Source organism: Hypanus sabinus, chromosome 20 (genome assembly GCF_030144855.1).
Source record: "Hypanus sabinus isolate sHypSab1 chromosome 20, sHypSab1.hap1, whole genome shotgun sequence".
NCBI lineage: Eukaryota > Metazoa > Chordata > Chondrichthyes > Myliobatiformes > Dasyatidae > Hypanus > Hypanus sabinus.
This window is the reverse complement of record NC_082725.1, coordinates 43187708-43214116: the sequence shown is the minus strand read 5'-3', so window position 1 is coordinate 43214116 and position 26409 is coordinate 43187708. Positions and strand designations below refer to the sequence as shown.

General features: G+C 39.0%; 1 protein-coding gene across 1 annotated transcript in view; it reads left to right on the top strand.

Annotated features, from left to right (window-relative positions):
• The window catches only part of LOC132378460 (catenin delta-2-like), a 1187639-nt gene that overhangs the window by 214881 nt on the left and 946349 nt on the right, over nucleotides 1-26409 (top strand). The window contains exon 2 of the mRNA XM_059945388.1: nucleotides 10298-10380. The gene's annotated coding sequence lies outside the window, so the exon portion shown is untranslated. The remainder of the gene's footprint in view (nucleotides 1-10297; nucleotides 10381-26409) is intronic.

Here is a 26409-nt window from a genome sequence, read left to right as displayed (position 1 = left end):
AGATAAACCATTTAGCTCAGAGAATTTAACTTGCATTGCAGCATTGAGAAACTATTGTTTGGAGCATAGAACATAGAAGTCTACAGCACATTACAGGCCCTTTGGCCCACAATATTATGCTGGTCATGTAACCTACTCTAGAAACTGCCTAGAATTTCCCTAGTGCATTTCTAAGAGGCTTTTAAAAGACCCTATTGTATCCGCTTCCACCACCACTGCCGGCAGTGCATTCCACGCACCAACCACTCTCTGCGTGAAAAACTTACCCCTGACATCCCCTCTGTATCTACTTCCAAGCACCTTAAAACTATGCCCCCTCGTGTTAGCTATTTCAGCTCTGGGGAAAAAGCCTCTGGCTATCCACATGATCAATGCCCCTCATCATCTTTAACATGTCTATCAGCTCACCTCTCATCTTCTGTCGCTCCAAGGAGAAATGGCTAAGTTCTCTCAACCTATCTTTATAAGGTACACCCTGTAATTGTAATGGTAATTGTAATTTCTTTCTTGGTCTTGGTTACAGACAGGAGGGCATCAAAAATCATGCAGAGCAGGAGATCACAGAGTGAGTTGAAGATGGTACCTTGTGGACTTTATGCACCAGTTTTAGAAATTGAGTGGGGCCTTTTGGGAGTGGGAGATTGCTTGGGTTAATTAGCTAGGGCCAATAAAAGAAACAGGGTTTGAGTGGAAAGGCTGTTGTTGGAGCTGCCATTGTGTGAGTGAACAGGCTTTGGCCCAATAGTGACAGAAGACTTGGTAGTTAGGGGGATGGACAGGAGATTCTATGGCCATGAAAGAGAAGCCAGAATGGTGTGTTGCCTCCCAGTTGCTAGGGTCCAGGGTGTCTCAGAGCGGCCACAGAAGATTCTCAAGAAGGAGGGTGAGCAGCCAGAAGTCATGGTGCATTTTCACACCAATGACATAAATAAAAACAAAAGAGGGAAGAGGTTCTGCACAGGAGTATAGGGAGTTAGGGAAAAGGCTGAAGAACAGGACCTCAAGGTAGTAATCTCCGAATTACTCCTAGTGCCACGTGCTAGTCAGGGCAGGATTAGGATGATAGTAATAATAAATGAGTGGTTGAGGAAATGGTGTAAGGGGCAGGGTTTCAGATTTCTGGATCATTGGGATCTCTTCTGGGGAAAGTATGACCTGTACAAAAAGGACAGATTACAGCTGGACTGAAGGGGACCAATATCCTTGTAGGCTGGCTTGCTAGAGCTGTTGTGAAGGGTTTAAACTAAGTAGGCAAGGTGATGGGAACAGGAGTGATAGGACTGAGGATGGGGCAGTTGGTATACAAACAGATGTAGTGTGCAATGAGACTGTGAGGATAGACAGGCAGATCATAAAGTTTCAGTCAGTGGGATGAGGTGAAGTGTAATATGGGGGCAGAATTGAGAAGGGTGATGAATCCAGGACTGAAGGTGTTATATTTGAATGCACGCAGTATACAGAATAAGATGCATGATCTTGTAGCACAGTTAAAGATTGGCAGGTATGACATTGTGGGCATCACTGAGACGCGGCTAAAAGAAGATAGAAACTTAAAATCCAAGGTTACACAATGTGTCGACAGGACAGGCAGGTAGGCAGAGAGGGTGGGGTGGCTCTGTTGGGGAAAACGTGAAATCAAATCTTTAGAAAGAGGTGACTTAGAATCGGAAGATGTAGAAAACACGACAGGAGAATGGGGTTGATGAGGATAATAAATCAGTTATGATGGAATGATGGAGCAGATTGAATGGACCGTGGCCTATTTCTGTTCCTATGTCTTATAATCTAAAAAATACACAAAACTATCAGAGATAGTGGTATCAGACAGAGACCCTTTTGTCATTGCTAAGTCAAGTGTACTTGATGGATGGGCTTCTTGACATGCTGGGTAAGTTCTAGTCTGCATAGCAAGTTCATGAATTCAGCTGCCATAGAGTCTGCATTAATACGAATATTGAAACCACCAGCGATGACAATTCTGTTGTAGTTCAGTAAAATAGAGAAAGCAGGCATTGATTTTGGGAGTGTAACAAATAGTAACTCAGAGAACAGGATATGTAATACAAATTTTAAACGTGTGCCTCATAACTTGAAATATTGTTGACAGACAATAGATTACACCTAAAACGCTTTTTGAACATGGTGGCAAGCACCCCCTCCCCCCACTTTGGCCACTGGGCCTTGGCACACTGGAACTGTCGCTGTCAGGGGAATGCAGTTCAAGTATCTGGCTGGTTACACTTTGATTTATCCTGATCTCAGTTAAGAACATAAAATCAAGGTTTGTAGAGATAATAAAGTAATTTAAGATAAGTCTTATTTGAAAGGGATCTCACATTTAGAAGAGGTAGCTTAAACAGAGTATCCTGGAGTGGTGCAACAGGGGAGGTGCTGTAGATTTTAAGAGAAGGTTATTTGTTAACACTTTTGATAGGATAATTCAATCTGTGGGTCCTTCCAGTGAAGATGGTTTGAATAGAATGGGTAACATTTACAGAACCGTTCAAGTAGGTTGGAAGATTGATTGTAAATGGTCAAATATGTGGTTTTGCCAGAGCGCTATGGAAAAGTTTGCAGATAGCATTCATGAGCCCATACTGTTTGGGGAATGCCATTGGGTTTGAAAAATGTGATGCATTCCCGAAATAGATTTAAATTGTCAATGAAGCCAAAGTTCAGTGCTCTACATTAAGCCTGAAACCAAAGGAGAAAAGGATAATAAGTCACTGACAGATTGAAGGACACGAGAGACTGATGAAACCTAGTGGCCGAGTTGGCTGTTTATGGAAATTAGTGGTGGATGCTTTGTGAGCAAAATATGCTTCATGATGTCCTTGACTTCAATTTGCAACAAGTGTATGCGCTGTATTTCTGTTTAGCGTGCATTCATGCACAAAATACTATTGATGCAGCCAGCTGGAATGGTATCTACAAGATCCTGTTGAAAATTGGTTAAATGCTTCCAAAACTCTCGCTAGTCAGGAAATGGCAGGACAAATGAGGCCAAGGCACCCGGTATGAAAATAAAATATCGAAATTCAGCATCAATATTAGTAGGATGTGAAACTGTGCCTTCATGCTTGTAAACTTGGCATCTTCTCCATTCTTCTTAATTATGTTTTTGAAGCGATCAATCTGGCAAACAAATTCAATCATGGTTAGATGACAGATTGTTCAGCTTTAGATCATTTCAGAGCAGTAGAGCATAGAGTGCAGCATTCAAGTTCTGCTCTTTAAAGGCTGTGCAGTGATTCTCTGTAAATTATCTGATGAATTGCAGATCATGATGGACAGGTTTTCTCACCACACACCAGTTGGGCACAGCAATCAATTCTGAAGTCATTCTTTCAGCATTGTGACAATGTTTCTGCCAATATCACATCAGTAATGAGGCTCTGGACAATATGGACCACTTTTTCTACTTTGGCTTGATTCTTTATCAACTCACTTTGACAACTTGATATCAAAATGAGCAAAGCCATTTACTATTGGAAGACTTGTGATTCTGGAGCATGAGGCAAGCATTGACACTCAGACTTGCAGCCCCATGCCTATTCTTCAGGGGTAGAAAAGTGCTTCGATCAGGAAATGAGATTGAATGAATTCTTCATATACTGTCTCAGAACAATCTCAGCAACAGTTTAAAGTACCAGCTGTTGGGAGCATAAGAAAAGCTGTCTTCAGCGTGTGTCAGCCATGCACAGAAGGACACAGGAGTGTATGCCTGAGTATTACCTCTTGAAGGGTGTACAAAATGGCCAACTCAAAACAGTCCACAGCACGAAGCTGGGGTGGGGGTGGTTGAAATAACAATAAATTCTGCATTTCACTAACGACTGCGAGAATCTACCATAGTCATGGAATGGGGCAATTGAGTAAAGGCTCGCGCATTAATTGATGTGAGGGAGCTCAGGATGAAGATGGGTTCAGGATTTGGCAAGAATGCCACTAGTCACCATGGAGAGGCTCACTGCTCTGCTCACTATTTTGACCTTTCTTCCACTCTACTGAGTTATTTCAAGAGGTTGGTGGCAAGTCGTCCACTAACAGCTGTCTTTGAGGATTGCCAAGGATGCAGATGTGTGTTTTCTGCTTCCTTATTCATGACCACTTTTTCCCTAACTGGCATTCATTATTTTTAATCACAGTAGGGATATATGCATTGAGGAAGTCCTTAGTGAAAATTATAGACCTCTTAAGACATAGACAGTTAGTTGTCAGAGTTTTTCTATATTCCATTGTGGAAAAGAGGGTAGAATTTCATACCTACAGATGCACTGAGAAAAACTTGACTAAACCAGACAACCACGCAGTCCTCCTCATTCCTGGGTAACTTTTATTGGGAGGTCCTTTTAAGTATGCTGAATGCTGTTGTCTTTTCTGGAAGGAAGAGCTGGGCTAAAAGAAATAGACAAACAAAAAATTGCTGAAATATAATAAATCTATTGTCTCTTCACTGTTTAATCATGGAGAAAAATATATTCAGTCTAGGAAGTATGTGGTACGGATTAGCAGCCAGTAACTTCATGTAAAGCGTACTGAAGTAATTACAGAGAGAGCCAATTTAGAAATGAAAAATATAATCTGTATATACTATGTTGTGCTAATTACTACTTACAGTCTCTTGAGTAACAAATCTGTTTCACCTTGAATGCACAGAGAGGAAGGTTCAATTTAATATTTTCACCAAATAATTATTAATCCCCTTTACCCCCTCCTAGCACTGCCTGCCCTTCACAAGCCAAAAAAAAATCAGCTAAATTACAAATATGCAAAACAGAGTAAAAATTCCAACTGAGTCAATTCACATAGTTTGACTTTACAATTGGAATCAATAGGCTATGTTGAGGGAATTTAATGTAATACATTGACTTTTACTCGGAAGATCCATTGTAGTAAAAGCAGGGGGAACAAACTTTGGCTTTAAGTATGAGTGATGTTTAGAAACTATTTTTGAACAGAGGAATGTCAGGTTTTTTGATCGAGCAGAATACATAAGCATAAATGGTTAAGCTGATGACATTAAAATGGCCTTTTCTAAATATGCCCAAAATCCAGAGTGAGCAATAATCATTGCAACTGGAGCATTATTCAGTGTTAATGCTGTTATGTATTCATGCATATTTTGACCCGTACGAGTTGCTGTCAAGCTTCCTTGTGTGTTACATACTGAACATCATGTGAGAGGGCATCCTGGGTAGATGACTTACAGGCAATATAAACAGCTGCATGTTTATTCCTCATTTCACTTTCTTATATGTGTGTTGTACACGGCCACCTGGCTTCTCGGTACCACAAACAGAACAACTAATGACAAGGTGACATGTCCTCACGGGGTATTTATTGTTTTCTCCCTTTTGGTAAGAAAAGTCCACGTGCAATGCTGGCATTATACCACTGTGTAATGTGGGTGAGAGGATAAAGATGGCCACAGGAAGCATTGTGAGTGAAGAGTCTGAGGGGAGAGAACGAGAATGGAATGGTTAAATAAAACAGTTAAGAGAGGGTGAGGGAAATGCATAAGACTAGTTAACATTTCTGGAACGTGATTGTGTTTGAAAATAGCAACAGTGTTTGGAAGTATGGGGGCATATGATGAAATGACAGAACAATTGAGTTCATATACTGAACGACTTGAATATTTTGCACTGGCAAGTTAAATTTCAGGTGATATTCATGTTCCAATTTTTCTGTGATGGGTGCAAAAATATTTAATTTATTACACAGTCTAGTACAACCTGCTAACCCTAGCAATAAGCCTTATGAGGTCACAGTTAAAGTCTTCAAGGACTACTTTTCACCTAAACTTTTATTGCTGAAAGGTTCAGATTTCATAAATGAAGTCAAGAGTAAGGAGAGCCTAATTCATAGTTTGTGGCAGTGCTGAAGCAATTGTCTGAACTCTCTGATTTTGGGCCGTCTCTGAATAGCACACTATATGATAGAGTTTTATGTGGTCTGTGTAGTGAGGCAATTCAGAAGCATTTGCTTTCAGAAGGCAGACCAACATTACAGAAGGCAGTTGAGTTTCATACATTTATGGAGATGGCAGCTAAAGAAGCACAGCTATTAAGCACATCTACCCAAGTTCATAAAGTTTCTACTGACTTTAAGAATAAGACACCTATTAGCAGTAAATGTTACCACTGTGGCAAAAGAGGGCACTTGGTAAAAGTATAAGGATTTAGATTGCCAAAGCTGTGACAAAAAAGGGACATTTTGAACACGCCTGTAAAAGTAAGAAGTTACTATCAGCCAAAAATACTGATAAAGAAAAATGACTTTTGGAAAAACAAAAAGAAACATGTGAACCTGATAGAGCATACTGAGGATGGACTGAGTGACTCTCACTCAATGGTTGAAGCAGCTTTGCATGTTTTGTCTGATTCAGGACACAAAGACGTCTATTGAGTGACCCCAAGATTGTATGGGGCCACAGTGAAGATGCAGCTGGACACATGTGTTGTAGTATTGCTGGTGTCAGAGATGGTTAACAAGGAGAAATTGCAGCAGCATCTCACCCAAGAAGGGCCAAGGTTGACTTTAAAGACTTACACTGGTCAGGTTGTTCCAGTGAGGGGAGTAGCATATGTTACAGTGGAGATTAATGAATGAAGAAACCTTCCACTGTACATTGTTAAAGGTAGTTATCTCCTGGTTGGAGCAGCTCAAGCTCAACTGGCACGAAGTGCATTTGATTTGTAGAAGCACAGGTCTACAAGAGATTTAGAGGAAACTTAGAGAAGTATTCAGCGGTGAACTGGGCTATATGAAAGGAATCACTGCTGAGCCTGACAAGACTCCTAAATGCCTGAAGGAAAGACCTGATCCTTGTGCCCTCAAACCAAAGGTAGAGGCTGAATTAGAAAGACTGGCACAGAGTAACCAGTATGTGGAAGTTAAACCAGTGTTTCCTATCCTAAAAGTGCATTGGTCTTTAAGACTTTGTGGAGACTTCAAAGTAAACATAGACCAAGTTCTTACAACTGAACAATACCCTCTTTCCTTCACTGAAGACATTTTTGCAGGATCGGCCAGAGGACAGACATGTAATAAGTTTGATTTGTTTTAAGCGTAATTGCAGATGTACGTGGAGCCAGGAACTATTGACCATAGTGACTCATAGAAGAATGTTCAGCTGCCGAACATTTAGCATCATCTGGGCTCCCGCAATGGGCTAGATCCTGAGCAGCCTGACAGGAGAGCAGTGCTATTTGGATGACTTACTCATTCCTGTGAAAAATCAGCATGAGCACCTGCAAAACCTGGATGATATGCTGCAGTGACTCCAGGAATATGGGCTAAGAATACTGAAGGACAAGTGTGAGTTCTTTTGGCCTTTAGTTGGATATTTGAGCCAAGTGATCAACAGCTCAGGGCTTCACAAGGCACTGTCAAAGGTGAAGACAATTGTGGAGGCTTCAAAACCAGAGAATATAAGTCTATTACAATCTTTCTTAGGGCTAATAACAAACTGCATAAAGTTTGTTCCTAATGTAGCTAGCGTGCTGTAACCACTTCATGAGCTTTTTAAATGAATGAACGTACTGACAGTGGACAGATCACCGTGAAGAGGCTGTTAAAAAGGCCATAACAGCTTTGTCACTATCTGAAGCACTCACACACTTCAATCCATCATTGCCCATACAGTGCGGCTGTTATTTCACACATTATGTCATTGGTGAAGAGCATCCAATTGCTTTCATCTCGAGAATATTAAGCAAGGCAGAAAGCCACTATACCCAAATTGACCAGGGAGCACTCACAATTGTCTTTGGAGTTAAGAAATTCCATCAATTCCTCTTTGGATGACGATTGACACTACTGGCAGATCATTGTCCTTTACATCAATTTTTGGTCCGCATGCAAGCATTCCTTCCCTGGTTGCTGTCAAATAAAACGTTGCCTCTGTTACTCCCTGCACATCAGTACTATATAAAGGACGGGTGTTCCGAGTACCATTCAAATGTTGATGGACGTTCCAGACTTCCCTCAGCTCTTACAGCTTCAAAGCCATCCCTGAAAGAGATGTTTTACTTCAACCAAGTACGTACAGCTGTGATAACTACTGCACAAGTCCAGAAGCACACATGTACTGACCCTGTTCTATCTAAAGAGATGGACATAATAACTCGTGAAACCTAACTATAGAATTGAAACCTTACTAGGTTTGATGGAGGGAGCTCATGGTCCAAGCTGGATGTTTACTATGGGGCTACCATGTTGTCATTCCTCCACCATGAAGAAAGCAAGTGCTTGCTGAGCTGTATACGAGACGCTGTGGCGTAGTGTGCATGAAAGAAATTGCACGCTGCCAGGAATGGATGTAACCATTGAAGAAAACGTCAAAACATGCCCACATTGTCAGGGTGTGAAAAATGTTCCTCAAGTGGCTCTTTTGCATCCACGGGAATGGCCTGAAGAATGATGGCAGAGGATTTTGCAGGACCTGTAGAAGGCCATATATTCTTGATCATAGTGGACCCATACCACAAATAGCCCAAGGTTGAAGAGCACTATATCTGAAAAATGGATTGAGGAGCTATGTTCTATCTTTAGCAGTTTTAGGCTTCCTCAACAACTTGTAAGTGACAGTGGGCCCACAAATCCTGTCTTAAGAGTTAAAGACATTTATGGAATTTATGATATTTTGACATCTACGATATTTATCACATCAAGTCAGCACCATATCATTCAGCCACTAAGGGCCTTGATGAATGACTCGTATAAACAATGAAACAAGCCCTCAAGTCTTCAGTTAAAAGTGGATCCCTCAACCAGTGTCTTAGTACTTTCTTGCTGACATACTACAACATATCTCATCATCACCAAAATGGCTCCAGCCACTGCACTAATGAAAAGACATTTTCACACCCGGCTTAATCTGCTTAGACCCCCAAACACGGAACAGATTATACTAAATGGATGGAAACTCCAAGCAGAGAGACATACCAAAGCAAAGTACAGAAGCTTGACAGCAAGAGAGAGAGTACTTGCCCAAAACCGTATCTTTGGAACAAAGTGGATATCTGTATCAGTGGTGGCACAAGCTGGTCCTGTGTTATACGCAGTGGAAACTAGTAACCACAACATCTGGAGAAGGCGTATTATTCAGCTGTTTCCACTTCTGAAGCTACTGAAAACCAATACAAACTGACCAATCCAGATCCCATTGTAGAAATCGGACAGGACTCTGATACAACTTCAGAACTTCAGTTAAGATCTAATGACACAGCCAGTGCTCTTACATCACCTGTGATTTCGGAGGTGTCCACCTCTGGCAATACAGTACCCAAGCCAAGATCTATACATACAACACCAAGAGATAAAATGACTTAGGCATCAATCCTAGTTCATCAGTTCCTTCACAGGAATAGGCAGCCTCGAGACAGATTGAATCTCTAGTTTAATGACTAGCCCTTATCATATGGAGCAGAGTAATCCCCAGGGTTAAATCTGGTAATAAAGGCAGTCTACCCTCTCTCCCTAGTTTAGAAAAAAATGTTGTTGACTGAATTTGACAATTACTCCATTGAATGTTAATAGTTCAGCAGCTGGTCGGTGTATGGGAAGGGGCTGAAAACTCTAAAATATGAGTGGGGAGGGAAATGTTATGTATTCATGTTAAGACTCTTACAGGTTGCTGTCAAGCTTGCCTGTGTGTTACGTACTGAACATCATGTGAGAGGGCGTTCTGGGTAGATGACTTAAAAGTAAAATAAACAGCTGCAATTTTATTCCTCATCTCTCTGTCTTACAAACACGGCCACCTGGCTTCCTATTGCCACAAACATAACATACGCAACTTTTGATCTTGGCTGTCATCATAATGCATAACTGAAGATTGTTGCGCTGTCAGAGAAGCTACTTTAGGTTGAGAAGTAAAACCAAAGATAGCTCTGGCCTCTGAAGTCAAGATAAAACATCCCAAGGCACTATTTCAAAAAGATAAGAGGAACTTACCCTGATACCAACATTAAACACTGAAGCATCATCTGGTACTTTGCTGTGTGTGAAACTTTGAATTGGGTGTCACAGTTCATAAATTAAAGCAGTATATTTGCTGCTAAATTATTAATTGGCTTTGAAGTACTCAGGGTGGAAAATGATGCCAAGAACACACTGGGTAAATTGGAAGTTAGTTTTCTTCTGATTACTTTTAATTCATCTTCAGGCACCTTTACCTAAAGATTAAGAGTAGGTTTATTGAGGGACTTGTGTAGTGAAATTTCTTTGTACTAGTACGACATTAGTGTAATCTTTAGTTGATGCAGCCTTTCTTTTGATCTCTTTCCAGGTGTGAACATAAGTGACTTGATATGGTCACTGCAAGATGAAAAGTTATAGGGGACTTTAGAGCATCAAACCAAATAAAAGCAGGTATCATACAAAAGTTGTCACAAAGTTTAAATCTTGTTTCTGTTTTTCTGGTGTCTTAATAATCTTGACTATATTTCCAATAAGTCCAATACATTACTACTATGGTATAGAGCTTTAAATGTCCTAACTGGTATATCTAAATCCTGCAGTACTTCATTTTAAAATGCAGGTTATTAACTTGCTTCTTTGATTTTACTGAATTGATTTTTTATATATATAGAAAACCTGAAAGTCTGCCTAATGGTGTAAATGGTAAAATTAATGGTGAACTTGCTCAGAACAAAAGTAACTGCCTTAAGTTTGAGCCGCATCTTTTCACCTTTTGAAGGAGATAGTAGCAGGTAATGTTGTCAGCCATTCTATAGAGCTACTTCAGGTTAGACCTGCAAAATTCTGTACTGGATGTCAAGACAGAGCTCTATTATCAATCAATTTTCTAGGAAATTAATGAACACTTAAATGAAAACAGAATTGATGTCTGCTGCCAGTTCATGATCGTCTAAGAAAGGAATGCTTAAGTGACTGTAATTAAGGCTACACTTGGAAGTGGTTTGGTAAAGCAAGGAAATGTGAAGTATTGGCTTAGTCAGATATTCCCTGAAGTATTGTAGCCTGACAACAAATACTATTTGTTGTTTGAACGTAAATTGAACACAAAGGCATAAGTCCACAGAGTATCATGGAATCGAAACATTGTGGGCTTTGACATACTGCACAGCAAAGCAACAGGATTTCAGAAACAGAACATAAAAGGGGCCAATTCAATCCATTGGGTCTTTTCTGGAGAATCCAACCTTAATCCTATAGCTCTGCTACCTTCCCTATACTCATACCTACTTCTACTCTCAAGTGCTCATCCAAGTTGAAAGAGTATAATTAAATACTCAGAAGTATCTGTCCAATGTGATTTCAGCAAATATTATACTCTGCAACTCATGTTCTTAGTGCTGTTTATTTATTTGCATTTGCACAGTTTGTCTTCTTTTGCACATTGATTGTTGATGTGTAGTATTGAATTGTATTTCTTTGTTCTACTGAGAATGTCTGCAAGAAAATAAATCTCAGGGTAGTTATGGTGACATATGTATACTTCAACAATAAATTTACTTTGAACTTCGAAGATTTTGCAGATGTGTAGGTATAGTTAATTAGTAATAAGAAAAAAATATCCTCTAGAGGGTTCCTGGAGGAAATATTTTAGTGATTTTTTTCTTAGAGTCAAATCTAAAGAGTCTTAGAGTTGTATAATGTGAGGGCACTCCCACAAAGTCTGCAAGACCAAGGGGTACCTATTCTAATCCAACCAATTCTATTCTCCCTCCTTCCTCATTAACTCCTCCACATTCCAGCACTTATTTATACACAAAGGACAATTTACTTTGGCCAATTGATCTAACAACTTGTGCACCGATGAGATGAGTTTTTAAAAGAGAAGAAACCCATGCATTCAGCGGGAAATCTTTTGAACTTGGAGCAGACAGCAGGATTGAATCTGGGTCACTGAGGTTAAGAGGCAGCCACTCTGCTAGTGCATCACTGTGCTACCCTCTAATGTCCAACCTTTTTCACACTCAGTCCCCTCACTGGTGGGTGTGCTGGCAGGAAGACATGCTGCAATGTAAGTTCAAAGCCATGACACAACAGGAGATTGACCATCAAACTTAGTGAAGTTCTTCAGAGCAGGGTAATGGAAAGGTTTCAGCACTGGTATTCTCATCTTGTTATCTTTTATTGTGTTCATCCCATGGGAATAAGCTGTTTCATTGTTTTGATCAGTGGATGTGGTTGCAAAGGCATTAGTGAAAACGTCTCGCTACCACTGGCATTGTTCCAAACAAATTTCCTGTGTGTGCTTATTGTGGATTGATGAGACTGAACCAGTATTTAGCTGGATTCAGTCAGCACACAATCACTCCAAATGATATATTTTGTCAGATTCCAGCTGTATGTCTCTCCTAGGCCATTGCTGAGCCTCAGCTGAATCCACTGAGGTAACTTCAAAGCGGGAAGATATCTTTCCACAGCAGAGTAGTTCAATATCTGACAGTCATGGAAAACTGCCAGTCAGGATGTCACCTGCTTCCAACTACAAGCTACTCCTACAAATAGCTGTTGTGATTTTGGACTCTGAGAGCTTTCAATCAAGGCATATGTGCTAAGGCAAATGAATGACAATTTTAATAGGTAGATATCAGAATACCCTATCCTCAGATTTTGTGTCTGAGAAAGTCTCCACCAGCAGAGATTGAAAAGTATTAGTTCACCTGGAGGTAATATTGTCTAACCACCTAATTGGTTTAATGACCCTGGGCTGAGCTTTCAACAGCCATCAGCCTCACGTGTCAGTGCTTTTGGTTATGGTGATAGGTATTGAGAGAAAGGACCAAAACATGATATATTATGCTTTGAGGCTGAAAAAGAGTCAACTACCAATTGATGAGGTGAAAAGTAATTAAAACATAGATGTTGATGATGAATTTTAAGTTGAAGTGGTTAATTTGTCTATTACACAGCACTGAGTTCAGCTCAAAGACTTTTATTCGGGATAACCTCTTGGCATAGATGTGGATTTATAATAAAAATATATTTTTACGAAAAAGCTATGGCCTAGAAATTGTTTCAAATAATGCCCTTTTATTTCAGATACATTGATTTTCACAAATCAAATGCATAAGCAGCTCATTTTGTGTTATTCTGCTGGGATAACATTCTATTATTCATCTGGGACAACTGTCACTCTGTTATTCAACTGGGACAAGTGGGTATTCCTGTAAAAATGATTTTTTAATAATTGAACTTAATTAGGACACAGCAACATAAGACCGTATGATATAGGAACAGAATTAGTCCATTTGATACATCAAGTCTGTTCCACCATTTCATTGTGGCTGATCCAGTTCTCCTCTCAGCTCTAGTCTCCTGCTTTCCCATATAGCCCTTCATACCCTGAACAATCAAGAATCTATCAACCTCTGCTGTACATATAAAGACTTGGCCTCCACAGCTGCCTGTGGGAAAGAATTCCACAGATTCACCATACTCTGACTAAAGAAATTCCTCCTCATCTCCATTTTAAAAGGGTGCCCCTTTATTATGGCTGTGTCCTTCATTCTTGGACTCTCCCACCATAGGAAACATCCTCTCCACATCCACTCTATTGAGGCCTTTAACCATTTGATAGGTTTCAATTAGATCATTCCTCATTCTTCTGAATCCTTGTGAATACAGGACCAGAGCCATCAAACACTCTTCACATGACAAGCAATTCAATCCTGGAATCATTTCCATGAACCTCTCCAGTTTCAGCATATCCTTTCTAAAATAAGGGGCTTGAAACTGCTCACAACACTCCAAGTGAGACCTCACCATAGTTCCATAAAGTTTCAACGTTACGTCCTTGCTTTTATATTCTAGTCCTCTTGAAATGAACGCTAGCATCACACTTTCATTCCTCACTGCAGACTCAACCTAATTGGCTATCTTACTTTCATATTCCATCTTTGCCTTCTTAATCACTTTTTTGCCGTATGGTGGTATTTGAAATCTTCCGAATCTCTAACTTCCCATTAGTTTTTGCTCCATTAAATGCCTTCCCTTTCACTTTTATGTTTGCTTTCATTTTCCTTGTTAGCCATACTTGTGTCATCTTGCCTTTAGAATACCTCTTCCTCTTTGGGATGTACATAATCATGTGCCTTCCAAATTGCTATTGGAAATTTCAGCCATTGTTGTTCTGCTGTCATCCCTGCAAGTATTCCTTTTCAATCAATTCTGGCCATCTCTTATCTTATGCCTCCGTAATTCCCTTTACTCTACTGTAATATTGATACATCTGATTTTCGCTTCTCCTTCTCAAATTTCATAGTGATTTTGATCATTTGATGGTCACATCCCCTTAAGGTTCTTGTACCTTAAGCTCTCTAATCAATTCCAGTTCATTGCACAGAATAGCTGATCCTTCGTGGACACAACCATGAGCTGCTCTGAAAAGCCAGCTTGTAGGCATTCCGAAAATTCCCTCTCTTGGAATCCAGCATCAACCTGATTTTCCCAATCTACCTGCATATTGAAGTATCCCATGTCCTGTAACATTGCCCTTCTGTCATGCATTTTCTATCTCCCATTGTAATTTGTGGACCACATCCTTACTACTGTTTGGGGCTCTGTATAAAACTGCCGTCAGGGTCTTCTACCCTTGCAGTTCCTTAGCTCTATCCACAATGATTCATCACCTTCTGGCCCTATGTCATCTCTTTCTAATGATTTAATTTCATTTTTTATGAAAACAGAAATGCTGCCCCCCCCTGCCTTCCTGCCTGTCCTTTTGATATGATGTGTATCCTTGGACGTTAATCCATGAAGCCCAGAAAGGCCCTTATACAAGTTCTGGCAACACCTCTCTGTACCCTACCAATGAAACCTAATCCTTCCACCAAATAGCTTCTAATCCCCTTTCTCCTTTCCACTAACCTTTCCCACCAATTATGTACCCGTCCCCGTCATTGAGTCTGCAACTCTGGTATCCGGCCAGCACCAAGGGTCTTGCTTGCTACAGTGTTTTGCTAAGCTATAGGGAAATTCTAAACAGTTTCTAGGGTAGGTTACATGGTAGGCACAACATTGTGGGCCAAAAGGCCTGTAATATGCTGTAAATTTATATGTTCTTCGTTAAGGCATGACTCCAGCCTGAAGCCTTCCACTACATTCAGAGACATTGTGGTGAACTACATAAACCTGTCTGGACACACCCCCTGCTGACTTCTCCTGTGGCTCTTCCCACAGACCCCGGTATAAAGGCGATTGAGGCCTGAGCCCGGCCTCTCAGTCTCCAGGATGTAGTATGGTGGTCAACCACTGCTTGTTCCTTCTTCCAGTCAATAAAAGCCGATATCTCGCCTTTACGTCTCAGAGTGAGTTATTGATGGTGCATCAGACATGGAGCACAGAAACAGGCCCTTGGCTCCCGCCCACCCCCCATATTCATGTGCAAATCTTGTTTACTCACACATGGTCCACAGCCGCTCATCCATCAGCAACTCAAGTGCTCATTCAGATGTTTAAATGTTGTTGAGAATACCTGCTTCTTCCACTTCGAGAAAAATAAACCCAATCTATTTAAACTTTCCTCAGATTTGAAAACACCATCTCAAGTACATTGAGTTTATAATCACGTGCACAGTTACAATGATAATTATAGAAAATTGATAAGAAAGAATATATTAAAACAAAAATGTAGTCCATTGTAGTGCAAAGTGGTCAAAATGGAGGAGGTAACAGTTGTTTTAATAATAATAGATAATGGAGATGGAAATCAAGTAAGAAATGAATTGAAGGAATTTCTAGAAGTGCCCATTGTTAATAGATTCCATATTATTTCACAGATAATTCACCATTCTGAAGGAAGCATGCACTTTAAGAATATCAGGATGTTAAATCAAATGGAGCAGGAGTAGGCTGTAGGCTGTATCCTTCATGCCTGTTTTGCTGTCAGTAAGAATATAGCTGATCTCAGTTGGTTTCAGTAGATACTTTTCTTACTATTCTTACTAACCCTTCCATGGATTAAAAATCTATTTATCGAAGTAGGGAACTCCAATGACATTCAACCTTTTGAGAGGAACAAATTCTTTATCTCATTTTATATGAGTGACTCATTCTGAAATCATCCCCTCATTCTAGGTTCACGCATATGTTCCCCTCAATAGACGCTGCCTGATTTGCTGAGTTCCTCCAGCACTTCCTGTGTGATGCAACTCAGAATATTTTGTTTTATAAGATTACCTGTTAGTCTCCTAAACATACATATGCACTGGAAATAGCTGAGTGCTAGCATTGACCACTGTGTGATCACTGACCACTACTTCTAGCTCACCCACTTAAAAAGGACCCATTTAACCTGATCGTTTCCTGTTGGTGAACCAGTCAACTATCCATGTCAATGTACTACCTGGCCGTCCGTACCATGAGCTCCAGTCTTTTGCAAGACCTTATTGATTATCTTATGGGAATCCGTGTTCATGCAGTATTAGTTCCCCTTTATTTGTCTTTCATGTTACATGATTATAGTAAAGCTATGTTAATTTTTGATTGATTGTGTTATAATCTTTTTAAAAGGCCTGCTTCAACTTTATGAATAATGGATTCCAGCATTTTCCCAAAGACAGGTGTCAGGCTACTTTGTATTACTTCTTGATTGAGAAAGTGCAGTAAGTTCACCCTTTGCTGTTGTGTTGGGTGGTGTCCAGAATCTGGAGACCTTTGGAGGATCACCATAGCTCTTTATGTGAAACTCTACAATGAAGTCCAGTGGATCCAAAGGCTTGTCAGCTTTTAGGCAACAAAACCTGGGAGCAGAATTAGGCCTTCAGCCCAACAAGTCTGCTCCAGTCCTACTGGTTTCCCAGTACCTTTTCCCCCAATGATTTCTTAAAATGGTTTACAATCTCCTTACTAGCTTTGATTTTTTCACCAATTGTCGGTGCTTTTTCATTGTATTCTGTTATGTGAAAAACCATTTTTGTTTTTTATTGTAAGCAGTTAGCAATTTGGCTGAATCTATGGAAAGAGAAATAAAAGTGAAATATTTCAGGTCTTTCTGCAGTGTGTTTCCAGCATTTGGCTTTTACATCATATTTCCAATAACTGCAGACATTTGATTATCCTTTTATTCTTGCTTCATAATATTAATTTCCAGACGTGTCACCTAAGGGACAACTTTAGATTTTATTGGCTCAATAACCAGAAAAAACTGGTTTCAAAATGCTGCAGTGTTGAGATTCTAAAGCCCTGGTACAGAAACACAGCTGGTAGAGCTACTGTCTCTCAGCTCAAGTGAACTAGGAACAATCCGGACATCCAGCACCATGTGTGGCATATGCATACTCTTCCTGCTGATGTGAGCTGCTTCTGGGTACTCCAGATTTTGCGACCATCCCAAAGACCTGAGTTAGGTCAAGTAATTGCCTCTGATATGTCGGTGAATGACGGAATCTGTGAAAATTGATGGGAATAGAAATGTATTATTAATGAAGCAATGAAAGAGATTACTTCACCATTGGCAATGATATTTGTGTCCTCACTGGCTACAGAAGTAGTGCTAGATGAATGGAGGGTGGCAAATGTTGCTCCTTTTTTCAAGAAAGGGAGTAGTAAATCAGTATGTTTTACTTTAGTTGTGTGTAAATTACTAGTATTTGAAGAAGATTTCAGATAGTCAGCAAGGCTTTGTGAGGGGCAGGTCACACCTTGTGAGCTTGATTTAATTCTTTGAGGATGTGACAAAGTACTTTGATGAAGGTAGAGCACTGGAGGTGTGTATGGCTTTTGGCAAGGTGTTTGATAAGGTTCCCCATGGTAGGCTCATTTTGAAAGTCAGAGAGCATGGAATCCCAGGAAATTTGGCTGTGTGGATACAGAATTGGCTTGTCTATAGAAGGCAGAGGGTGGTAGTAGATGGAGTGTATTTTGCCTGGAGGCCGGTGACCAGTGGTGTAACATGGAGATGTGTTCTGGGACCCCTGCTCTTTGTGATTTTTTAAAGCGATTTGGATGAGGAAGTGGAATGATGGATCAGTAAGTTTGCAAATGACTGAAGGTTAGTGGAGTGGTGGATAATATGGTGGTTTGTTGTACGTTGCAATGGGACATTGACAGGATATGAAGCTGGGCTGAGAAGTGACAGATGGAGTTCAGCACGGAAAAATGTTAAGTGATTCATTTTGGAAGATCAAAGTTGAAGGCAGAATACAGGGTTATTGGCAGGATTTTTGGTAGTGTGGAGGAACAGAAGAAACCTAGGGGCACATGTCCATGATCCCTCAAAGTTGCCATGCCAGGTAATAGGGTTGTTAAAAAGGGGTATGGTGTGTTGGCCTTTATTAGTCGGAAGATTAAGTTCAAGAGATGTGAGATAACGTTATTACTCCAGGAGACCCTGGTTTGACCACACTTGGAATAAGTTTAGTGTTTAGTTCTAGTTGCCTCATTATAGGAAGGATGTGGAAGTTTTATAGAGGGTGCAGATGAGTGGCCTAGACTAAAGGGCATGTCTTATGAAGATAGGTTGACTGAGCTAAGGCTTTACTGTTCGGAGTGAAGGAGGATGTGAGCTGGCTTGACAGAGGGTGTCCAAGATAATAAGAAGCATAGATAGAGCGAATAGCCAGAGATATTTTTCCAGGGCGGAAATGGCTAATACAAGGGGGCATATTTTTAACGTGAAAGTATTGGAAGTGTAGAGAATGGTGGATGTGTAAAACACTCTGCCAGTGGTATTGGTAGAGACAGATACATTTGGGGCATTTAAGAAACTCTTAGATAGGCAAATGGTTGATAGAAAAATGGGGGATAATGCAGGATGGAAGGGTTAGATTGATCTTAAGATCATCAGCCGAAGGGCCTGTATTATGGTGTAACATTCTATGTATTGGTTTAATTGCCAGTGTGGCTGGTGAGTGGAAGACCTTATTTCCATGTTGGATAGCTCTTTGAAATAAAAGGCAACAAGTTAAATAAAGATGCATACTAATTCATTATTAAACTCAAACAATGCAAAACAACTTGTAAAAAAAATGTTAAAATGTTCAAGAAGGTACTTTGCTGCATAATTAATTGATAATGCTCAAGATTTTAGGCTTCAATGTGATGAAGGTGAAAGCCAGCAACAAGCAGTATGATAAATATGTAGGCAAACTGTAATATTGAATCAATTGCATTCCAATTAACATAGTTGATTTATTTTCTTTTGTACAAATTACTGACTAAGTACAGTTTCTGTTAACAAGAACTTGTCGTGCCAAAGTTTGTGCAGTAAAAGTCTTGTCATACAACAATAAATTCAGATGCTGAAATGAAACAGATTTTTGTTTACACACTTGCAAACTGAACCTGGAGTGGTCAGTTTATTCTGCTGAGACAAAGTAATCAGCAGACTGCACTTAGACCCACTCCAAGCCGACGGATTTCACTTTCCTCTGAACAAACTTCAACGTATAGAGGGAAATTAGGCAGGGAGTATCATAAGCATTTTAAAAAGAGCCTATATCAGAAAAATAATTGAGCAATATCATGTCCCTTCCATTTTGACCATACTCAATGCCAAGAACCTGGAAACATCCTCATGCAGGACTAGTATAATTTTTGTATTTAGTATACTGGTGCATTTTTGACAAGAACTTTCTTTATAAGTTATAATCTTATTATCAGTATTATGAAAGAAAACCTTTAGAGAAATAATTTTAAAAGGAGTTCAATTCGACATCTCCTCTTTGACAGTTTTCTAGATATCATATTTCTGCTCAGTTGCAATGCCATTCCAGTTGGGGTGAAGTAACAAAACTAGTGAGGAAGATTGAGGAGTGTAATGTCCAGATTAAGTCCGGTGTGGGGAAACTTTCTATTGTGCTGTTTCTGTTTGAAGATTTTTGGAATTGAACTTTGCCAACACACTGATTAATTTAGCCATCATAGAAAGTTTTATGATAATTACACTTGTTTAGTTATCTCAAATCAGGGATATCATTAAGCGTTATTTGAAATTGTTTATTAATGTTTTAATTTACTAGGAATTTGATTACTGCACGCCAATATGACTAGTGAATGTGATAAGTAAAAAATGTGATGATGTAGCAAGATTTCCGATCTTATATGCTTATCTTTAACTTTTTTAACTTTTTCCCAGATGCATTAATAAAATGGCTACAGGATATTACCATTAATTATATCAAGACATGTTTATTAATGCATAAATTATGTTCTAAATTGCTTCCTAACCCTGCTTAATGGTATTGGCCCATTGAGGGTTATACTTTTAACACAATTAAATGAGTTTGAGCAGAGACTTAAAAAAAATCCTGTAAACTTGATCAAGTTTTGCACGCAATATGTGCTTCAAATGGAAACCTATTGGCTATGGCATCAGAATCCTCCAATTGGACCCAAATGTTCCAGGCCAATATTTATACTTCATAGAAGCTGTCTTTTACCTTAATTCACATCACCTAAACAACAAATATACTTGGATCGCTTTCTCTATGAATGTATCAAGGCCACTGCAACAATTCTATGTGACAATGCATTACATATTTTCATTATGTGCTGAGGGGAAGGTTATACAAATTAATAGCTACTGGGTTTGGATGTGCAAGAGTAAAATAACTTTTTTTTCTGTATTTAGAAACTTCCATAAGTTTCCATAAGTCTCTCAGATCTCCTCTTGGTCTACTAGAGAAAAATAATCTTAATGTGTCAGTTATAAGGTTGCAGCAGGTGGAAGTAGAAATATGAAAATGTTTTTGTATCTACACCTTTGTCAGAAATCTCAAAATGTAGACCATTTTATCATCTTTAACTGCTGAGTCTCCTGTTGCATATTTCCTGCAGTAAAGATTGCAGGATTTGTAAAACAATTTACCCATTTATTTCATTTATCAATGATCCCAATGGCTTCTAATGTTTTTCCTTCACATAAAGTGGTACAGGCACTTGAAACTTGGTTGATAATGACAAAAATTCATTTTTGTGAGAGATCCGGATTTGTACTCGTTCTTTCCCGGACATCACCGATGTGGCTGCCTTCATTGTCGTCTTTAGTTACCTGTGTGTTGTGGAGCTTGGTTGACTCTAATCTATTTTCAAGACTAGAAGCAAATCTGACTATTGCAAAGGCAGAATAGCTGCAGCCACTTCATGTTGCAGATACATTACCTTGTCATTATTATGGGTGCTTGCTGTGAACAATTAACTGCCATGTTTCCTGTGCAACGATAGTTACTCTTTAAAAAGTGATAAGTAATTGTTAAAAACAGCTATTTTTTAATATTTCATGGAGCATGTCAAATTGAGTTTGGTGATGTTTCTTTCAATGGCCTCTTGACCAATGTACAGTTTAGTCGCTGCTAAGGCTGCTGGCTTCCTGATTTCATTATGGATTGGGTTCAAACCTTTAAACAAAGGTGCTGAGTCCCAGATCTGACATAGAGAAACTGGGCATAATGTACATTTATCAGAGTAGGTTGTTAAAGAATACTACTAAAATTAACATCAGTAGAAATCAGGGGCAACACTTCATATTGTATGAAACCAGAATAGCCTATCAGAAAGATAATTAGTTGTAAATAAAGAGCCCAATAATTTCAACCCCAAACGGAGTATTTCTTCCATTTGACCTGGCTCAGTCACTGAATCCTAATGAGTATTCCTCCATTATAGGGTTAAAAGATAGGATATTTGTTAAATATACTTTTACAGTGCTGCAGTAATGCCCTGAATCATGTGATGTTTGTTTTCATACAAAAATGGTGCAGGCACTTGAAAACAGGTTGATGGCAAAACTCTTGTGAGAGGTAGGTGGATATTTATAGGGTCTTTTACCTGAAATGTGGGCGTCGCCAATGAAGCTGACAATCCATTCACATCTTCACAATGTTCTTTTCAATGGTGAGAAAGGCTTTGAGGAGTTGGATAATGACTTGCATAGCCTCTAAAATTCACTTGTAATCTAACTATTTATATATCGGTACCAGTTAAGGGATTAGTAAATTGTCATACCAAGATATTGAAATTAGGATTAGAAAACACTATAATATCTCTGGGTCAGACCACAGGTCTTCACCTTTGACATGAAATGTCAATTTGACTTTTGTTTCCACAAATGTTTCCAGTACTTTCAAAACTTTCTGTTTTTATTTCAGATTTCCAGTTTTTGCAGCTTATTGATTTGTCGAAATGACGAGTAGCATATTCAGTTATGTTAATATCTTTGAAGTGAGTAGGAAATGGAAATTTTTAAAACTTGGGTTCAGAAATGGCAATTGACACAAGGACAATGATTATTTCTAGTAAGGGTGAGTCCAATCAAATATCTTTGTCATTGAATGGCACTAATAACACCCACTATTAACATAGATATCAAAAACTGAACTACCCCAGCCACATAAATGTTGTATTTACAAAAGCAGATCAGAGTTTGGGTTTTATTTTGTGCTTTCTAGCTTCCAGAAATAATTTTAGCATCTAAGCACATCAGAATTTTGACTGAATATTATTCACTTTCCTGAATGAATGAGACTCCAAAACCTTCAATAACGTCTGAGTCATCCAAGATGAAGTAGGTTACATGATTGGAACCCTATCCACTGTATTTGTCAATCTCAGACTCCACAATGGGCACCCCTGGATTGTGTACCAACTACCACAGCTGCTCCAAGTCTGAACTCCCATCATTTGGGATAAAAAGGCCTTTAGGTGCCTTAAAAAACATGAACATGGGAACATGAATGCCTTAAAAAACCCTCTAGGATACATGCAGCATCACCTGGAAATATTCTTTGAGCCTTCAGCTATTGTGACAGAATCCTAGAACTGCATGTTTAGCAGCCGCAATTGACCCAGTGACAATTAGGGATTGACTTGTCGTTGATCTTGTGTGGGTTTAAAAAACTGCAATTAGAAACAGGCATTCCCTCACTAAAGCATACTTCCATTTTCCATGAGAATATTATTTACGTTGTTGTCCAATTTGCAGAAAATGCCATATTTCATACCAGTGCTTAAAAATAGAATGCCTTGATCGTAGGCAATGTACTTCCAAAATCCTAGTGTCCTTTCCCAATGGATGTGTCAAGTACTCGGACTTGTAGAACGACACTGAAAGTTTTTGAATATTCTTCCTATTACTTTATATATTATATCACATTGCGGAATGCTTAATTTTTTCACAAAATCAATTTTTCTGCTCATTTGGTCTCAAATATCTAGACTGTGTGGCCACTTGAAAACTTACTACTGAAAACTGCATTCTTTGTAATAATGAATAATGCAATTAGAATGGAATCCTTTGGAGCCTGATGTGTCATAGCTTCAAGATAGAAACTGTAATATTTATCACCACTTTGAGCTTTACGTTGCAAAGCCAATCCTCAATCAATTAATTCTGTGAGCCTTGATCTTCTTAAAAACCATCACATGCAAGGATTTTATGAAAGAACTTCCCAAAAATCAAAGAAAATTGTATCCGCTTCACAGCATTTATCTGTTAAATTAGTGACTGCCTCAAAGAACTTTGGAGTTCATAAATGAAGTGTGTATTCTTTATGGCCTTTGCATCTTTCAAATGAATTTTGAGAGCATTCTGTAACTGTTTCTATTAGGCATTGACTTTCCCTCCCTTAACAAATACTTATTTAATTCCTCTTAAATTCTGTGTTCTATTTAAAAATAACTACCAGTAGATGCTCCCCCATGTCATCCTTTGTGGCAAGTCAGATGATGAGACAATATTCTGTAAGGGTTGATGTTGCAGTGTTTTAGTTCTGCACCTGTGCCTCACTTGACAACACACTCAGCTGAGTCAGAAAGTTGTCCCAATTTTTTTCAATTCTTGACTAGCACTTTAGTAATGTACTGTCACAAAGCAAAAAAATAAACTACAGGAAAAACTCAGGTGGAACTATGTCTGTGGAGGCAAGCAGATGGATAATGTTGCGGGTCAAATCCCTGTGTCTGGACAACATGCCATCAGAGTGCTACATTGTAGAGACATCACCCTGTGGGTGATGAGTGAAACTGAGTCTGCTCTCTCAGATGGATGGAAGTGTTTCAAGGAAGATCTGGAAGCTGTCCTCATATCATGGCCAATGCTTATCCCTTCAAGGGCATTTGGAAAAGCAGATGACCTGCTTGCTGATACATTGCTTTTTTGGGGAGCTTGTGCACACATTGGCTGTTGTGCTTCTTACATTACATTTGTGATTTCATTGTCTGTGAAGGAGTCTGAGAGATCCAAAATGTGACTTAAAAAACACTACATATTACTCCACCCAACCCTTCACCATTTCCCATCTCCTTTTCCCCACTATCACATTCTCTCCTTGCCTGTCCATTGCCTCTCTCTGGTGTTCCTCCCCTCCCCCTTGCTTCCACAGCCTTCTGTCTCTTTCACCAATCCACTTCCTAACTCTTTGTTTCATCCCTCCCCCGCCAAACCTACCTTTCAAATCTACTCTTAGCTTTTCTTCTCCAGTCCTGCCGAAGGGTTTCCACCCAAAACTTCGACTGTACTTTTTCCCATTGATGCCGCCTGGCCTGCTGAGTTCCTCCAGCATTTTGTGTGTGTTGCTCAGATTTCCAGCATCTTTAGCCTTCCTCTTATTTGACATATTCCTACCTCCTTTCCTTTAGGGGCAAAGATTCTGATTCATTCCAAGTAAACTCAGGTCGGGGTTTAGTTGGTATTTGTTGAGTAAACTATGACAGTTTTATTCTCAAACTCAGTAGCACACTGTGTTTCAATAGCTTTCTTCCTCTGAATAGCCATACTTCAAATAAAGTGGACTGTGGTGTATAGAAGACTCATGAGGCACACTGAGATGATTTTTATTGCTTCTGATTTTTAATGATGAATTTACCAGTTTGTGGAAATGATAGCCTATCCCCAGACTTATTTTAGTTAACAACCTGCTGCTATCCATGGTACAGTTACCCTGGATCTGCAAATGATCTAGTCCCCATAAACTGGAGAATGATCTGGGCATTGTTATTCTAAATTGAGTGCATTGGCTGGCAATGTTGTCTCAGTCTTTCTTTGTAGATTGGAAATAGATGTCAATGGGCAAAAAGGGGAAACATTGAAGGCTTTTGCAAAACAATTGATGGAAGATGCATTATACTCGCAATCTAATGGGAATGCTTTCATTTAAAGTAGGCTATAAGAGTACTTCAGTAGAAAATGCCTGACTAATTGAGCAAGATTTTTAGAGTGCATATTCAATTTCCATAAATAATTAATGATCTGACAAAGGTCTTTTGACATGTCTGCGGAGTTGATTGGTGCTGCAGTCAAATGCTGTGTATAAAATGTTATGGGCATCTTCTCATGGTCATATCTTTTCCAAATTTACCCAGATCAATTGTGTTTCAAATTAGGATAGTATTTCCATTGACTAATGGGTGTAAGTGACTGAAATTATATATTCTTTAGACATTATGTGTCTCAGAGAAGATGCTATAAAGCAAAAACTACTTTCAGAATACAATTTTATTAGGAGTTTGTCTTTACATATTTTAAACAAATATAATTTTACAAGAAAAAAACAATATAAAGGCTACACTGTATTAGGTATCATACTACAAAGGAAGCACTGTAAGTTGAAAAAGAAAAATCCAGGCATCTAAAAGCATTTAACCCATGAGAACATGCAACATGGCAACTGAAGTGTGGTAACCAACAAGTTACAAGATCCTACCATTTTTTGTATATTATGTGTGGCTGTAGGTTTTCAAAAAAAAGATTTGCTTTTCCTGGAAAATTACTCTTTTCGTATATTTGTCCAAAGCTCCAGAACTAAATTTAATTTTATTTTCCTTGAAGGTATTCATTCAAATAAGGATTTTGTTCCTTGAATGTGCAGTGAGTGGTACACAATTCTCTTAATCTATTGCCTGCTGTGAATAATGTTGGTTTTCTTTGGAGCATTTTACTGATGATGAGATGCATTAACAGAACCTTGTGAATACTTCTGGCTTTCAGTCTGAAAATCCTATAAAGGGTGGAAATTTATCTCAAAAATATAATTGAAGGAAGCATTTAGTGATGACCATGAGAGTCATACAGGTATTTGAAGCTAGGAGTTTTCAATGAATGTCTAGTTCTGGTAAAACCAGAAACAATTTATAAAAATAATCATTTAATCATAGTCAGTTCTTATTCTATTCTTTCAGATGTTAGCAATCACCATTCCCAGTGTACTGTATGGTTAGCACTATTATTTTGCTTATCAAATGTTATTTATTTTTAGTTGTCTGTAGTATTATCTCTCTCATTCAACAATGACTTGTGTTAACATGGGCTTTAAAAGAACTGGTTTCCAATCTATCTTTAAATAACTCATACTCTCAATAAGTGTATTAAATCCTAATCATCAGTTTGGATCATTTAGATTTGAGTGTTCCAACTAGCATAAAATACATCTATCCAACAGAATATTTTGAAATCAGCTTATTAACATGTCTAATATCCTTATGACTCCTTGA